A 15,599-nucleotide genomic window follows, 5' to 3' on the forward strand; every position below is an offset into this window, starting at 1 on the left:
GAATTTAGGCCCAGTGAACTAGTTCTCTTTTACAACTCAAGGTTGAGATTGCTACCCGAAAAGCTTAGATCAAGATGGGAAGGACCTTATCAAGTAGAGAAAGTAGAACCGTATGGAGTCTACCATTTGCGCCATCCCTCAAGTTCGGATATTTTCAAGGTAAATGGGCACCGTCTCAAATTGTACCATGGTGAGCAAAGAAAGAGCACCAAGGAAATTGAGGTATTCCTTTTGGAAGATGTACCTCTTGACAAAGAGCATTGAGCTAGTGGAAGTCCAACTTAAGGACGTTAAACAAAAGTGCTAGGTGGGAGACACCCCACCATGGTAAGATCTACCTTTTTGCTCTATTTGTATATAGCCATTGAACTCTTCTTTGATTGGTGATTGCTTAGTCCTTAACTTGTTTAGCTAGATTTGATTTAATTGTTCATAGAAGTTTGCACTATAGACCACTTGAATGATAGCAAACACCTCATTTCTAGGTTTTAGATGAAGTTTTAGGTGTTCTATTCAGCTTTTGGCTAGCTACCTGTCAGAATTGTGATAAGATGTGCATTCTTCATGCTCATAATAAAAAAAAGGGACAGGGACGCGAGCGCACGCTATGTCGCACGCCTCCATAACGCGGATGCAGGTCCATACCTTTTCAAGAGAGTTGGGCCACTCTCGCGCCAACATTAGGCCCCCAGCATAACTTCATTCGCACTGACGCGCACCGTGCGCCAGTGTGTCCAATTGCTCAAAACGAAATTCGCACAACCACGCACATGGCGTGTCCACGCCGATTTGCTGCCACAAGTCCTAGGCTAAGGACCAGAGAGTTGTACCACCTTTGAGCCTACATTAAGCCTCGTGCTCAACCCTCTTTACGCGTACACGCACCTGGTGCGCACGCACCCATTTGCCACCTAGTAAATTGATGCGCGAGCGTCCACGCCGCACCCACGTCGATGACCCTGCTGCACCTCTTGTACATTTTCCAGAGAGTTACGCCAATTCTAGGCCCGCTTTGTGCCAGTGGCAAAACTGATAAACCCCATTTTTAAGGTTTATCCTGTATTGATTTCGAGGGTTTTATCAACGATTCTACACACTTTTCATATGAAAATACATGACTTTGTGTTCCTTTCCCAATTCTGCCTCATGGATGAAAACATGCTTCTTTTGCACTAAATCAGATATATTTCTAATCCTTCTCTAGTGCCATTCGATGCCGTGACCTGTATGTTAAGTGGCTTCAGAGTTTATAGGGCAAGGATGACTTGGAAGAGAGAATGGAAGCATGTACAAAGGAAAGGAGCATGGGAAATTGAGCTTTGGAAACTTCTGCATCGACGCGTGCGCGTATAGGGCACGTCCGCGCAGATTTGCGCCACCAAAGCCAAAGCTAGGAGCCAAACTGCAAGCCGGCACGTTTAGTGGCTAAGTCATGATCCTCAAGGACGCGTCCATGCAAATTACGCCTGCGCGCAGATTGCAATTGCCCCAGGGGCGCGTGCGCGTGCTGTGCACGTACGCGCTGATGGTCACAAATGATTTTTTAAGAGAACACGTGACTAGAGCATGGAGGCAGCTAGAGACCCTATTTTGGGGAAGAGCTTGGGCGGAAAAAGCTTAAGAAGGCCAAAGATTGAAGGGTTAAGGGGCTTTTGACTCATTTTACATATTTTCTTAGAGTTGGTTACATTTTGGGTAGAGAGAGAACCTTCAACCTCTCTCTAAGATTTCATTCTACACATTCTCCACTACAATTCTCCTTTGATTTTTCTTGGTGAGATCCATTGTAATACACTTTTATTTTGATGTAATTAGTAGATCTACTCTTCTCATATTCTCAATTAGTGTTCTATGATCCTCTCACTTTGGATCTAGCTTTGCCTTTGTTACTTGGATTTGGAACTAGTGAATTGAGGTACTTTCATGTCCATTACTTGTAATTGTTCAATTGTAGATAATTGTGTGATTCAGATCTCTTCATTTCAATTCTTCATTCCAATTCCATAATGCCTCTTATGAATGCTCACCAAATGTTTGATAAAATGCCAACACTAGTTATGGATTAAAAGTTTTTCACTTGGCTTAGGGTTTGAACCGTTAGGAAAATTTGAATAGTCGATGTCAATTGTTGATTGAGAATTAAGGATTGCTAATTGGCTTGGAATGCACTAAAACTAGATTCCCTTAGGGTGAAGCTAGGACTTGTGACTCAAGCTAGTCACTTTCACTTGATTCTCCTCTATAATTAGAGGTCAAATAAGTGGAGCAAGACTTAATCGTTATCATCATTGAAGGAAACTATAGTGATAGAATTTCTAATGCTAACCCTAGGCCAAGCCCTTTAATATTGATTATTTGTCGTCTACTTTTGCTAGCTTGAATTAGTACACCGACCTTCACAAATCACAACAAAAGCTTCCTAATCAATAACATGCATTCTCTGGCAATTCCAAGGGAGGACGACTCGGGAGATTAATACCCCCAATTGTAGATTGTAGAATTATTTGATGCGAGATTTGAGTGTCGATTAGACTATACTCACGATTGTATGCACTATTAAATTCTATATCGACATACAAAATTTCGATCATCAAAAACCAAGATAGCCCATTGAGACGGTTGTGAACAACCAATTCGTGTACACTTGTTAGAGGAATCCTGTAAACCATGGTACCTCTCTGAAGAAATGAGTTCATGAAGTTGAGACTCTGAATGCCATTCTGGATCAGAATAAGATCTTGACCCAACAGGTCAACATGATCTCTCAACATCTCACTGGGATGCAAACTACAGCTGGCAGTAATCAGGAAGCTTCTCTTGAAGAAGAAGCCTATGATCCTGATCAACCCAGCATGGAAGAGGTAAATTATATGGGAGAACCCTATGGAAACACTTACAATCCTTCATGGAGGAATCATTCTAACCTCTCATGGAAGGAACAATAGAAACCTCAGCAAGGTTTCAATAACAACCAAGGTGGAAGGAACCAGAACAGGTTCACGAACAGAACACCATTCCCATCTTCTCTAGGGAATATGGAAACCTCTAAGCAGAGCCTTTCTGACTTAGCCACTCTAGTCTCTAGCCTCACAAAGACCACCCATAGTTTCATTAATGAACCAGTAATACTAAGGTTAATCCCAGAGAAGAGTGCAAGGCCATAACCATGGAGGTTGGGGCCAAATTGGAGGAGAATGGAAAGGAATTAAATGCCAGTAAAAAATTCTTCACTGGGCATTCAATGCCCACAATGCTAGAGGGACTGGCGTTTAACGCCAGTCAGGGTGGACAACAAGGGTGTTCAATGTCCAATAAGCTGACAGAGCTAGAGTTGAACGCCAGTCAAAGAACATCCCTTGAAAGCTTAAAGCCCACTTGTTCATACCCTAGGTCGAGGTGTCCGACCCGGGATGTTCGACAGACAAAGCGACCGACCTCTTCAGGTCAGGACAACCCGACCTCTTCCCAAAGAGCTCAGTCAAGTCCCCAGGAAAGCCCAAAGAAGGGCCCAAATAGAGGAACATGCCCCAAATCCTAAGGCGGCCCAAGCCTACAGAGAGAAGGGCGGTTCCCTTAAAGATAAGATGACTGATAAACCACTATTTTATGGTTTATATTGTGTATAATTATGTGGTTTTATCATGATCCTTACCTACTTATTCATTAATTTAGCATGCATTTATATTTCCTTCCTGGAATTATTACATGGTTGAAAACTTCTTCCTAGAGACTTTTTATTATGCATTTTAGTTCTCCTTTATCCCATTCGATGCCATGATCTGTGTGTTAAGTGTTTCAGGCTTTATAGGGCATGGATGAGTTGGAGATTGGAAGGGAAGCTAGCAAAAATGGAAGGAACACAAGAAATTGAGGAGACAACCAGCGAGAAGTGACGCGGCCGCAAGGCTCACGCGTTCGCGCAAAAGAGGAGAAATCGCAGTGATGCGGTCGTATGGCTCACGTGACCGTGCGGAAAGGAAAAGCACAAGTGACGCGGAGGCATGGACGACGCGAACGCGTGGCACGAAAAAATGCGAATGATGCGTTTGCGTGGACGACGCGATCGCGTGACATGCGCGATCTGCATAATCTGCAGATTTCACTGGGAGCGGTTTTGGGCCCTGTTTTGACCCAGTTCTTGGCCCAGAACAGCAGACTAGAGCCAGAGAACATGCAGAAATGAGAGAAAACATTCATTCTACACAGTTTTGAGTTTTTAGATCTAGTTTTACTCCTCCTCTAGGTTTTCTCTCTACACAATTGGTACTCTTAGGATATTATTTTTCTACTACTTTTGCATTGGGATATTAAGAAGAGTCATTACCTCATCAAGACTTCGTCATTCTAGTTCATTTTCTTTACTTGGCTTTACTCTTCCATGTCCTTTGCTTTGTTAATTTTACCATTGGAATATTATTAGGATTTATTCAATATAAGGATTATTCTTATTTTAATTGGATTATTTTTTATTTCTATTTACAATGTCTTTCTTTAATTTCTTCTCATATGTTAAGAATTTTGCATTCACAATGAGCGAGTAGTTCCCTAACTTGATGGGGAGTTGATTGAAAGGAACCAATTGAGTTGGAAGGCTTGAAAGAAAGATTGTAATTGGGTTACTGTTGGATTGCCTTCTAGTCACTAACACCAATCCCTTTTAATTAAGTGGGTTACAATTTGTGAACAGACGTAGCATTCCAACTTGTTTGACTTTCCCTTGCCTAGTGAAGGATAACAAAACAGAATAACTTTTAATTATCAATTAATCTTGAGAGTATTCCAACTGTAATAGGGATTCCAACTAATCAACTCCCAGTCAAGGCTTTTATTTACATTGTTCAAATTCATCAATTTAATTTCCTGTTATTCAACTCAAACCTTTGTGAAAACATCTGATTAATAAAATAGCACACCTTTCTGCAACTCGTTGGGAGACGACCTGGGATTCATACTCCCAGTATTTAAAATTTGAATTTCTGTGACATATTTCTAAATTGATAAAAGGATTTCCGGTGAGTTAAGAACTATACTTGCAATGTACACATTTGAATAATTTTTAATTCACCAATTTTCGCTGCATCAATGACCTCACTTAAAGATAAGATAAAGATAAGATAAGATAACTAACTTATCTTATCCACAGAAGGCCACATCTCACCATTATAAATACACTGGAGCACCCAGGTATAACCCATACTCTGATTCTACTTAATACCTGCTTAATACCCTTGCTAACTTAAGCATCGGAGTCCCTTGCAGGTACCCCCCACCCTCCGAGGACGAAGGATCAGCAGCATTTTCAGTCCCACAAGTCGGACACACCAGCTCCGGCAGCTATACGCCTGTCGGACACGTCGGCTCCAACCAACACAGAAGATCTCGACCGAGATCGACCTATAGTTTCAGGTAACCCTCGGAACATTGGCGCCGTTACCGGGGAACCTGGAAGCCATCCCAACACCATGGCGGACAACCATGACAACGACCACGACTCAGGTTTGGAGGAGAGAACACCGCACAAGAACACGGATGCTATACTTAAAGATACTCCGAAACCTAATGGAGAAAAAAAATTCATCAAATCCAGGGGTGATAGAAGCACTTCAAAATCGATTAAAGCAACTTGAGAAAGAAGCCCAACATCAACGCGAAAAAGCAAATTATTGCTATATCGTAATGCCTTTCGGCCTTAAGAACGCGGGAGCCACTTATTAAAGGCTAATGAATAAAGTCTTTCAGACCACATCGGAAAAATCATGGAGGTCTATGTGGACGACATGTTGATAAAGACACAAAGTGAAGAAAGATTACTAACCGACTTGGTTCAAGTGTTCGACACCATACGGAAGCACGACATGTGACTCAACCCGGCTAAATGCACCTTCACAGTGGAGGCAGGTAAATTCCTGGGCTTCATGCTCACACAAAGAGGAATCGAGGCAAATCCAGATAAATGCCAGGGAATACTCAACATGAAAAGCCTGACCTGCGTCAAAGAAGTCTAACAACTCAATGGGAGACTGGCGGCCTTGTCCAGATTACTAGCAGGGTCAGCAATAAGATCCCTCCCCTTCTACGCTACCTTAAGGAAGGGAAAAAACTTCGAGTGGACAACAGAATGTGAACAAGCCTTCCGAGACTTTAAAGAATTACTGGGACAACCCCCCATCCTATCTCGACCACGAGAAGGAGAACCACTCATACTATACCTCGCAGTAGGAAGTCGGGCAATAGCCTCAGCACTAATTAGAGAAGATGAAGGGGGACAACAACCCGTCTACTTCATTAGTAAAGTACTACAGGGGTCAGAGCTGAACTACCAGAAAATAGAGAAGTTTGCCTACGCTCTGATACTTGCATCTTGACGACTTTGCCCATACTTCCAAGCGCACACCATTAAAGTTCGGACCAACCAGCCCATAAAAAGGATATTTCAAAAAACAGATCTAGCAGGAAGAATCCTACAGTGGGCAATCGAGTTGTCCGAGTTCGACCTCCAATACGAGACACGGACAACCATCAAATCATAATACCTAGCCGACTTCATTGCAGAATTCACAGACACCACAGAAATCCCATAGAGTGGAACATATACGTGGACGGTTCCTCAAATAAAGCCGGAAGCGGTGCAGGTGTGATAATCGAAAGCAACCAAGGAACCCAACTTGAGCTTTCCCTTAAATTTGGATTCCCGGCCTTAAACAACCAGGCAAAATATGAAGCGTTATTAGCTGGTTTGAAGCTGGCTAGGGAAGTTGGAGCTCAGAAACTCAACATCTACAGTGACTCACAAGTCGTTACCTCGAAAATAACGGGAAACTACCAAGCCAAAAATCCTACCATGAAAAAATATTTGGATAAAACCAAAGAACAGCTCGGACAACTCGGGGAATATAGGATCTGCCACATACCCCGCGAGCAAAATGCCCGAGCTGACGCGCTCTCAAAACTAGCTAGCACCAAACCAGGGGGCAACAATAGAAGCCTCATCCAGGAAATACTGTAGAACCCATCAATATCGGAAGAAGAAAAAATCCTAGCCATAACAGGTCGGGATCAAGGATGGATGACCCCCATAATTAACTACCTCACAACAGAAGCACTCCCCACAGATGAAAATGAGGCAAAGAGGTTACAAAGGGAGGCACAGTACTACACTATCATAAACAACATCCTATACAAAAGAGGGATCTCAACACCATTGTTAAAATGCGTACCGACCTCCAATACAAAGGAAGTCTTGGAGGAAGTACACAACGGCATTTGTGGCAATCATCTCGGAGCACAAGCTCTCACCAAAAAAGTACTCCGGGTGGGATTCTATTGGCCAACTCTACGAAAGGAAGCTACAGAATTTGTAAAGACATGTCCACCATGTCAGAGGCATGCCAACTTTCACATCGCCCCGCCAGAAAAACTCATTAGCGTGACCTCACCCTGGCCATTTGCAAAATGGGGACTCGATCTTCTCGGACCCTTCCTACAGGGATCAGGACAAGTAAAATTCCTCATAGTAGGGGTAGACTATTTCACGAAATGGATCGAGGCAGAACCCCTAGCCAATGCCACCACTCAAAAGAAGTCAGAAATTCATATATAGGAACATCGTTACAAGATTCAGGGTCCCATACTCTATCACCACAGACAATGGCACCCAATTCACAGATGCAGGCTTCAGAAAATTAGCGGCCAACTTGAATATAAAACACCAGTTCACCTCCGTCGAACATCCCCAAGCCAATGGACAAGCCGAAGCGGCCAACAAAGTCATATTGGCCGGGTTGAAACGGAGACTGCAAGAAGCAAAGGGGGCTTGGGCCGAGGAACTTCCACATGTCCTATGGGCGTATCGGACAAACCCCCATTCTACTACGAACGAATCACCATTCCGACTAGCATACGGAGTGGAGGCAATGATTCCAATAGAGGTCGAGGAAGGATCTCCCCGAGTAGTCCACTAGAATGAACAAACCAATTCTCAACTCCAAAGAGAAGAGCTCGACCTACTTCTAGAAATCCAAGAAAGAGCTCGGATCAGAGAAGAAGCACTAAAGCAGCGAATGGCTTCTAGGTATAATCAAAAGGTAGTGCCAAGAGATTTCACAGAGAACGATCTCATCTTAATCCGAAATGATATTGGAACAACTCGACCCGGAGAAGGAAAGCTGGTAGCTAACTGGAAAGGACCCTACCGAGTCACAGAAGTACTTGGGAAGGGCTACTACAAACTGTCCGAACTCGAGTGACGAGAACTCCCCAGATCATGCACGCCTGTAACCTAAGAAGGTACTATAGCTAGGAAAGGTAAAAGATCTCAAGATGCACTCTTTTTCCTGAAAAGGATTTTTAATGAGGCGTCAAGATTGAAATTTAATCCGACTTAAGGGTATGAAAAACTCCCGCCTGTATTATAAGATAAGATAACTAACTTATCTTATCCACAGAAGGCCACATCTTAGCATTATAAATACACTGGAGCACCCAGGTATAACTCATACTCTGATTCTACTCAATACCTGCTTAATACCCTTGCTAACTTAAGCATCGGAGTCCCTTGTAGGTACCCCCCACCCTCCGGGGATGAAGGATCAGCAGCATTTTCAGTCCCACAAGTCGGACACACCAGCTCCGGCAGCTATATGCCTGCCGGACACGTCGGCTCCGACCAACACAGAAGATCTCGACCGAGATCGACCTACAGTTTTAGGTAACCCTCGGAACACCACTCAAGAACCCTCTAGCCCAGAACTAAAGGAAACCATAAAGACTATTGAGGTTCCTTTGAATGCACTTTTGCAGTGCATAGGTTCTGATGGCTACTCATCCTCAAGTGAGGATGAAGACACTAGGGAAGAGCAAGTTGCTCGATACCTAGGAGCTTTTATGAAGCTGAATGCCAGGTTATTTGGTACAAAGCCTCTAGAGGAAGAACCTCCACTACTTACCAAAGAACTTCATGCTTTGGTTCAGCAAGAGCTACCTCAGAAGCTTTCAGATCCTGGATGCATTCTGATTCCTTGAACCAAAGGCACTATGACCTTTGAAAAGGCTCTGTGTGACCTAGGCTCAAGTATCAACCTCATGCCACTCTCTGTAATGGAGAAGTTGGGAATCCTTGAGGTACAAGCTGCACACATCTCTTTAGAGATGGTAGAGAATACCATGAAGAAGCCATATGGCTTAGTGGAGGATGTCTTGGTTAAGGTTGAAAACCACTACATTCCTGCAAACTTCATAGTCTTGGAAATAGGAGAGGATGAGGATGATTGTGTCATCGTCGGAAGACCTTTCCTAGCCACAGCTAATGCTATGTGGCTAAGGGAGAACTAACCCTAAAGTTAGGGGAGGATCACATCTTATTCATGATGCTTCATCCCAATTCTTCCTCTAAAAGAGAGACAATTGTACAACACATAGAGTGCCAACCCTCTCTTTCTGTGCAGAGCTCTGCAGAGCCCCCAAACATCAATTCTAATTTTGGTGTTGGGCAGCCCTCAACAAGCTCTAAGCCCAAGGGTACTAAAAAGAAAGTACCTAAAGGTTGGAGGGACAAGAACGTCCCTACTGAAGGCCTCTCACCAGGCATGAGAGTTGTCTTCACTAAGAAGCCAGCCTTACCATATACAGTGAGTCGTGTCTTATCTCTAGAGCATGTAGAGCTCATTCATGAGGGAACAGGCAGAAAATTCACTGTCAGGGGCAAAAATCTGATCCCATACTCACCTCCGTAAGGAGCTAAAGGTCAAGCTAGTGACATTAAAAGAGCACGTGTTGGGAGGCAACCCAACCTTACTCAACATATTTATTTTCATTTTGTTGTCAGAGTCATGATCATGTGCATTACTCAAGAGACAGAATTCACAACAGTGAAAACAGAACACTCCAGATAGACTGTTAAAGTTGAACGCCAGGGAAAAAGACCTCACTGGGCGTTCAACACCCCAAGAGGGGAGTATTGCTGGCGTGGAACGCAAGCCAGGGAACAGCCCCTGGGCATTCAAACGCCAGTGTAAAGAAGTAGGGAATCTGGAATTCCCAAGCCTCTCAAGACCAAGAGGTCCCACAGAAGCTCTACCTATCCCACTTTCTTCTTTCCCATTGATCATATTTGCTTGAGGACGAGCAAAACTCTTAAGTTTAGTGTTGCAAAAGCTTTGCTTTGTGACTTCTGATGGGTAAATTTTTGGTTGAGACAAGAATCTCTTCCAAAACAATACCAATCTAACCGGCAAGTGCACCGGGTCGCATCAAGTAATAAAAACTCACGGGTGTGAGGTCGATCCCACAGGGATTGAAGGATTGAGCAATTTTTGTTTAGTGGTTGAATTAGTCAAGCGAATCAAGATTTGGTTGATTGATTGATGAATTGCAGAATTTAAATTGCTTTGAAAGTAAAGGGAATGAGGAATTGACATGAAATTAAAGGAAACAGAAATTAAAGTAATGAATCTTAAGAAGCAAGAAATTAAATGGCAGAAACTTAAAGAGCAAGTAATGTAAATTGCAAGGAAATTAAATGGCAGGAATTGTAAATGACTTGAAATGTAAAGGGGATTGGGATTTGAATTTGCAAGAATTAAACAAGGAATAAGTAAATTGCATTAAACAGAAGAGTAAATGGGGAATGGGTTGAAACAGATTCTAACAGAAAATTAAATGAACAATTAAAGCAAGAAACAGAGAATTGAAGTGGGCAATTGGATCTCAGGACCCAGAGACTAGAAAACCAAGTCTAGATCTCAATGCCTTCCTAGATCCAACAAGAACAATATCACAGGAATTGTAAATTTCAAGCGAATTAAATGAGAAAGCAAGTAGCAGAAAGGAAACTCAATTTGCAGTGAAATTAAACAAGATCCAAGGTGAGATTGAAACAGAATTCCTTCAATTCTCTCCCAAGATCCAAGACAAGAGTAATTGAAAGTGAAAGCAATTAAACTAAGGAAATAGAAATCACTCAGGCTCCCCAAAACAGAAATGAAAATTCTCTCAAAAAAAAACTCTAAAAGGGGAAGCTCCCCGAACAAATTGAATTCAAGCCTATTTATACACTTTCTTCACTTGATCTTCAAGCTTTGAGTTGGGCCTTTGCTCTTGGTGGATTTGGGTTGAAAGAGGTCTTGGTTGATTGCTCTTGAAGTTTGGAGAAGAACCCAAGTGAACCAATTGAACCGGAATTGAAAAGTTTGAGTAAAAGTTTGAGGCTAACTTTTACTCCAACTTTTCACCTCAGCTTCCTCATTTTGCTGATACCAACGTTGGTGCAAAAGTTAGGGGTCTAACTTTTGCTCCAACGTTGGCCTCCTCATGTGCACTTATGGCGCCAACGTTAGCCCAAAAGTTAGAGGCTAATGTTGGCGCAAACTTTTGGTGCCCCGGGAGTGTTTTGCATGTGCCAACGTTAGCCCAAAAGTTAGGGGCTAACGTTGGGGCAAACTTTTCACCCAAAAGTTTGTGCAAAAGTTTGAGGCTAACTTTTGGTCCAGCTTTTTGCTTCCTGGTTCATTTTTACTTATTCCATTGTCCTCTCTTACTCTAGCCATTCCTTCTTGCTTCAACCTTTCTCCAAGCTTTCTTCACCTATCATTAATCAACCAAACACATAAATGCTATGCTCAGAATCATGAGATATTCATTCTATCATAATATGTAACAATTATAGCATCAAACCTCATGAAATTGCATTAATTTATCTATTGTTGATTCAATCAAAGGAAGCATGAAAATCTACCCAATTGGCTTGCTTATGGCTTAAGAAAGTGCATAATTCAAATGAAAACATAAGAAAAAGGCTAGTGAAACTAGGCTAAGATGACTTGTCATCACAACACCAAACTTAAAGCTTGCTTGTCCCCAAGCAAGCAGTAAAACATAAGAAAAATTGCTAGAAGCAGAGAAGTGTATAAGCCCTTTTATTGGAAGACATTAAATACTGGTAAATGGGGTTTTCATGCATGGTATCTTAGGGATTTTTATTCTGTGGCTGAGACATCAACATCCCTTTGGATTCTTACTTGAGTCACACAAAAAAATGAGACTTATTATTGCTTGGTCCTTTTTCTTGTTCTCTTTCTTGGCTGAGGCTTAATGTTATGTGATAAGGTAGCTTTTTAGAGTAAGCTTTCAGCCAGCATTCCCGCCCCAGTTGGTTCAAGATGCTAGGTGTTGAAACACCCCTCTGGGCTTACTTGCTCAAGCCTCTCCTTAGCACACACACATCACAGGCATTTAGCTTGTTTTGTTCTTCTCTGTTAGTTCTTTGGAAATTGATGCCCAGCACCTCTTTGGGATACTAAATGCTTTGTCTCAAAGTAGCTCTTGATGGTGGACTTTCGGTTGGCAATCCCGGGTTAGTTAACCCAAGTTGCCGGGTGATGAAGCACCCCTTAGAACCTATTTATCCAAGCTTATCTTTGTACAAAAAGCATCACAGGCATATATCCAAATCTCAAGCTATTGATGCCCAGCCTTGTTTATTTCTTTTTCTTGCATTTTCTTTCTTTTATTTTGGACCTTTTTCTTTTGTCAAGTCTCATGAAATGTAACTCAAGTTCATATCACAAAGTTATGCTAACATCCAGCCTTATTCATTTATCAACTAATGAACCAGCACATACCACCACATAACCTCATTTTGTCTCATATCATGCTAGACTTTTACTCTTTCTCTATTTCACAGTTATTTTCCTTTTATTCAAGCATGAGGAACAAAGCATATAATTCAAGTAAGATGAAAGTGAATCAAGCACTTAGACTAGTAAACCATAATAACATGAAACCAAACAAACTCGCAGACAGTAAATGAATCTAAGAAGACACTAATTAACATGGGACATTTGCACTTTCAATTAACATACTTGAACTAGAATTAGTCAGAGAATAATACAACCTCTTGGAGTCTATTTGTTTCCTCTGTGTCATTATCATTGTTGGCTTCTATATCCTTCCTCTGTCCATGATGATGTACTTTTTCCTCCAAGAGATTGAATGACTTCCTACAAAAGATATTGAAAGTTGCTTGTTCCCCAAGCACTTGAGAGGCAGTTAGCATGCATGTATGCTTGTGATTCTGTGAACTTAAGTTGGTGTGGGAACACCAAACTTAGTTCCTTGCCTACTTCTATATGTAGCAAAATAAATACATGCATGAAACATCAAGTACTTTTATTAAGGAAATAAACTATGAACTAGAAAATAACCAAAAACTAGAAACATGACAATTGTTAAGCAGTTTCTCTGATGGTTTGGAGCCGATACTGATCATGCTGAGGGTGCAATGTGTTCTTAATGAAATTTTTGGTGGAACACCAAACTTAGCATCCAACATTCACCCCTTTAACTATTTTGGTGTGCAACACCAAACTTAGCTCTTTGCAATACAGAGAAATCTACTCAACTCTTTTATTAAATTAGCTATGAAGAAAAAATTACCTCAGGTTGGGTTGCCTCCCAACAAGCGCTCTTTTAATGTCACTAGCTTGACATGTTGTTCTTCACTTTCTTCCTCTTCTTCCAGTTGGTTAAGAGGAATGACCTCAATTATTTTGGGGTTTTCTATATGGATTGGGGTTAATGTTCTGCTGGTTGTGGTTTTGGTTGTTTCTTGAGTTGTTTTGGTTTGAGTTTCTTTGCCATGGTTGCTGGTTCTGAGTGTGGTTATCTCCCCATCTTATGTTTGGATGGTTCTTCCAGGATGGATTGTGGGTGTCACCATAGACGTCATTTTGGCCGGGGCTTTGGTTGTGCACATATTGAGGTTGTTCCTGCTGCTGATCTTCTTGGTTTTCTTCATTTTTCCCCCATTTGGTTGATGGTTGGCTTGTGTTGACTGCTGCAACTTGGAGGCTGTCAATCCTTTTGGCCATTTGTTCAAACTGTTGTTGAATTTGTTGTTGCATCATCTTGTTTTGAGCCAAAATGGAATCCACTCCTTCTAATTCTAATACTCCCTTTCTCTGTGATGGTTGGCGGGTTCTTTGATGAGCAAAGAAGTATTGATTGTTGGCCACCATGTCCACAAGATTCTGGGCTTCTTCAGCAGTTTTCATCAGTTGTAATGAACCTCCAGCAGAGTGATCTAATGCCTCTTGAGATTTCAACGTCAAGCCTTCATAGAAATTTTGTAGCACATCCCATTCATTGAACATTTCTGGGGGACACTTTCTGATTAGAGCTTTGTACCTCTCCCATGCTTCATACAAGGATTCGGCATCTAATTGGGTGAATGTCTGTACCTCAGTTTTCAGCCTGACGATCCTTTGGGGTGGGTAAAATTTGGCTAAAAATTTAGTCACCAAATCGTCCCAACTAGTGATACTTCCTTTGGGAAAAGTTTCAAGCCATTGTGCAGCCTTATCCCTTAATGAGAATGGGAACAGCAACAATTTGTATGTGTCTGGATGCACACCATTTGTCTTGACCGTTTCACAAATCCTTAAGAAAACGGACAAATGTTGGTTGGGGTCTTCAAGAGGGCCACCTCCATAAGCACAATTGTTCTGCACCAAGGTGATTAGTTGAGGCTTCAACTCAAAGTCATTTGCCTGAACATTTGGGGCGAGGATGCTGCTCCCATAATGTCTGGGATTGGGGATAGTGTAAGAGGCCAACACCCTTCTTGCAGGCTGGGCATTGTTGCTCACTCCCTCTTCACGCACCTCAGCCTCCATGACTTGCAAAAATCACAAACAAACCAAATAAAACATGAGTATTCTAGTGCTAGAATGTGGTTAGGGGGTTAGGTGACACAATGTGTCAAACAGTTAATGTGCTTAGTAAAAATAAAGAAAAATAAAGAAAAAGTGCTTGATCTAAACTACCACCTCACTTAATCATTGTCAATCTAATCAATCCCCGGCAACGGCGCCAAAAACTTGATGGGATATTTTTGTGGAAAAATGAATTTCTCCCAAAAACACACCAATCTAACCGGCAAGTGCACCGGGTCGCATCAAGTAATAAAAACTCACAGGTGTGAGGTCGATCCCACAGGGATTGAAGGATTGAGCAATTTTTGTTTAGTGGTTGAATTAGTCAAGCGAATCAAGATTTGGTTGATTGATTGATGATTTGCAGAATTTAAATTGCATTGAAAGTAAAGGGAATGGGGAATTGGCATGAAATTAAAGGAAACAGAAATTTAAGTAATGAATCTTAGGAAGCAAGAAATTAAATGGCAGAAACTTAAAGAGCAATTAATGTAAATTGCAAGAATCTTAAATGGCGAGAATTGTAAATGACTTGAAATGTAAAGGGGATTGGGACTTGGATTTGCAAGAATTAAACAAAGAAAGAGTAAATTGCATCAAACAGAAGAGTAAATGAGTATTGGAATTGCATTAAATTCAAACAGACAAGTAAATGAACAATTAAAGTAAGAAACAGAAAATTGAAATGGGAAATTCAGATCTCAGGTCCCAGAGACTAGAAAACTGAGTCTAGATCTCAATGCCTTCCTAGATCCAACAAGAACAATAGCAAGGTAATTATAAATTGCAAAGAAAATAGATGAGAAGCAATTAACAGGAAGCTAAATTCAATTATGCAGTAAAGAGAATTAGAGATCCAAGGATGAGATTGAAACAGAATTTCTTCAATTC

This window comes from Arachis duranensis, chromosome 6, assembly GCF_000817695.3.
Source record: "Arachis duranensis cultivar V14167 chromosome 6, aradu.V14167.gnm2.J7QH, whole genome shotgun sequence".
Lineage (NCBI taxonomy): Eukaryota > Viridiplantae > Streptophyta > Magnoliopsida > Fabales > Fabaceae > Arachis > Arachis duranensis.